General features: G+C 43.0%; 1 pseudogene; it reads right to left on the bottom strand.

Annotated features, from left to right (window-relative positions):
* Nucleotides 1-1,479: 1,479 nt before the first annotated feature.
* LOC137498649 (5S ribosomal RNA) lies at nucleotides 1,480-1,598 on the bottom strand (annotated as a pseudogene).
* Between the last annotated feature and the right edge of the window lie 1,841 nt (nucleotides 1,599-3,439).

Here is a 3,439-nt window from a genome sequence, read left to right as displayed (position 1 = left end):
TGCTCCGCTATCCCATGACATTTGCTCAGTCAGTGTAGTTACCGTCTTAAATGTTGAGAAGCTTGTGCCTACCTTTGCCCAGCATCTAGCCGGCCGACCTCAGAGAGGTCTTTCTTACAGGAAGAGATTTCATTCCGTACCATGATGAGGTAGGGCGGGCCTTTTGCACGGTAACGCCAACTCTCAGACCAAGAAAATTTGTATCAATGATGCGATTTGAATGAAAAGTACTGGTGTGGTAGCGAGAGTGGCCGTGGCCTGTGAAATGACCTGCCCTGGTATTTGCCAAAATGCAGGAGAATGGAAAACCACGAAACCCGTACTGAGGACAGCCGACGGTGAGGACTTGCCCCTCAACTTCCCAGATTCAGAGTTGCAAGGCCAGGAAAACCAGCCACTGTTAAGCCGAAACCTACTCTACTCGGTAGAGTGAAGAAGACGACCCCACAGCAACTGAGCGACGAGCTGGCTGCTGATGGAATACAGTTTGTGCCAAACAATCGTTTCAGGAAGGGGAATGAATTTATGCTAGCCACATCAAGTTCAGGGGAATGCACAACTAGTGACTACCTTCTTGCTTTATCTGGATGTAGTGTACGTGGTGTATAGTTGATCCCCAGTACCAAATTCTCCCTTTGTTGCACTGTAATCCAGTATTACAATGGAATTTTCAGTTTCTGTGTCTAATTCGTTAAGTGTCGGGCATCAAGGATAATAGCAGTACTGTCTTTCCATGCTTTGCTCTTTTTTTGTTATAAAATATATTAAAACTAGAGTCCAGTTAATCCGAATGTCCGGTTAATCCGAACTGAAACATTCATTTTTTTAAAATTCTCCTTATTGAAATGAAAGAACATATTATATAATGAAGATATACTTGCATTTTATTAGTCATATTTTACTAGAATAACTTAGCGTAAACATAATTACACATCGTAAACCATCAATCACTGGTCGTTTATCTTTACAAAGTCTGTTAGTTTCTTTTGCCGTAGTGATCGTAACCTACTCGAAGATGCAGTGTTAAACCAGCGTCTCATAAACATCACATCAGTGGGCGTAGCAGCGGAGTGTTGCTCGACGTAGCGTACTGAGAGTTCCAAGGCGGCCGCGGGATTTGAATGTGACACTCGTTGTTCATCGTGGTCTTCTTCGTCGTCACTCAGTTCCTCATCAACTCCAGATTCTTGTGCCTTCAGTTCCTCATCAACTCCAGATTCTTTCTCCACAATAACTACAAGTAGATTTACTGAACTCCTGCGGGAGAAAATCCCGGAACCTCGGCGTCTCCCGAAACCGTAAAAGTAGTTAGCGGGTTGTAAAACAATAACATTATTATTAGAAATATATTTTCCGTTTAATTCGAAAATTTCGTAATACGAACAGACTCCGGCCCCAATTAGTTCGGATTAACGAGACTCTACTGTATTTGCTCGCAGCGTCAACCTATAGAGAAATTTTGCCCCTATAAGGGAATTGAGCCGACGGCACGTGGTGTTCCCAAGCGGTCACCCACCCAAGCACTGACCACGCCCAATGTTGCTTAATTGCGGTGATTGGACGAGAACCGTTGTATTCAACATGGTATGGCCTTTGGCTGCTTTGCTTTGTTACGTAAGATAGCAGAGTCATATCATACTATAATCCAAATATTGCTGATTCAATTTCACGGGATTTATTCAGTAGAAATTCAGGATGTTCTTTCTTAATCTGCCTACCCTCCAGGGTTGGCTTTTCCCTCGGACTCAGCGAGGGATCCCACCTCTACCGCCTCAAGGGCAGTGTCCTGGAGCGTGAGACATTGGGTCGTGGGAGGATGACCAGTACCTCGCCCAGGCGGCCTCACCTGCTATGCTGAAAAGGGGCCTTTGTGGGGGATGGGAAGATTGGAAGGGATGGACAAGGAAGAGGGAAGGACGCTGCCGTGGTCTTAAGTGAGGTACCATCTCGGCATTTGCCTGGAGGAGGAGTGGAATACCACGGAAAACCACTTCCAGGATGGCTGAGGCGAGAATCGAACCCACCTCTACTCAGTTGACCTCCCGAGGCTGAGTGGACCCCGTTCCAGCCCTCGTACCACTTTTCAAATTTCTTGGCAGAGCCAGGAATCAAACCGAGGCCTCCGGTGGTGGCAGCTCATCACAATAACCACTACACCACAGAGGCTGACAATTCAGGATGTATCCATATTTTATTGTTTTTGTTGTTTCTAAGAACGTCAGTTCTCCTAACAGCAATTCAACTAATGGACTTTTGCTGTTATATTTAACTGTTGTTACGTTCATTTTAGAATTTTTGATTGGAGTGATCAATCTCTTTATAATTTTAACAAGCTTGGATGGCTAACAGTAAGGCCCAATATTTTTTTAATCTGCAATATATTTCCAAGTTGAAAATGTTGAGGAATTTACTGTTGTACATTGCATGCAAATGCTTGCATATTTCACCGGCTTTAGGGGCATATAGTGACCTCATTCATACAGAAGATAATGGTGATTAACTCCCCTGCAACTGTTGACAGTTTGTCAGTTTGTGTTCAACTGTGTGTTGGACTTCCCATTAACCGTCAGTTTATCAGTCTTTTCTTTTGCTAGGGGCTTTACGTCGCACCGACACAGATAGGTTTTATGGCGACGATGGGATAGGCAAGGACTAGGAGTTGGAAGGAAGCGGCCGTGGCCTTAATTAAGGTACAGCCCCAGCATTTGCCTGGTGTGAACATGGGAAACCACGGAAACCCATCTTCAGGGCTGCCGATAGTGGGATTCGAAACTACTATCTCCCGGATGCGAGCTCACAGCCGCGCGCCTCTACGCGGCACGGCCAACTCGCCCGGTAGTTTATCAGTCTAATGACGGACAACTTTTGTTGTTTCATCTTCAACACGGGCGATTCTCTTTTTTTTTTTTTAAGAAAAGAAATCGCCTGGCAATGTAACTTGCACGGAGGATAGTCAATCTGGTACAATCAGTGCTCCAATCTCCTAGAGTATTAGCATGTTTTAATTTCTTCATAGCAACCCAATGTAATCTAACAAAGAAAATCAAATATTCAAATAGTCAATTATTATTATTTTTATTATTATTATTATTATTATTATTATTATTATTATTATTATTATAAGGAGAAGAAGAAGAAGAAGAAGAAGAAGAAAGATATAAAAATCAACTTTCGTTATGGGTGAATGATTCATGTATTACTCAGGACACCGCACGTTAATTTTCTCTCTATTATTTTCTTCAGAGTTTAAGAGCACGAAAAATTAATCGCCATGTTTTGCAACTCTTTCCTGTCTAACTAATGGATAGTTGTATGTCAGCTTAATGTTAATACGGACAAATTATACTGCCAACTTGCTTGCACAGGAAAGTAGATTTTAAGTTGCTCCTTTACATGCCAATGCACTTTTGTTTACGGAAGGTTGCCCCACTGTTCTTCA

Source organism: Anabrus simplex, chromosome 2, assembly GCF_040414725.1.
Source record: "Anabrus simplex isolate iqAnaSimp1 chromosome 2, ASM4041472v1, whole genome shotgun sequence".
Lineage (NCBI taxonomy): Eukaryota > Metazoa > Arthropoda > Insecta > Orthoptera > Tettigoniidae > Anabrus > Anabrus simplex.
This window is presented reverse-complemented; position numbering and strand designations above follow the sequence as displayed.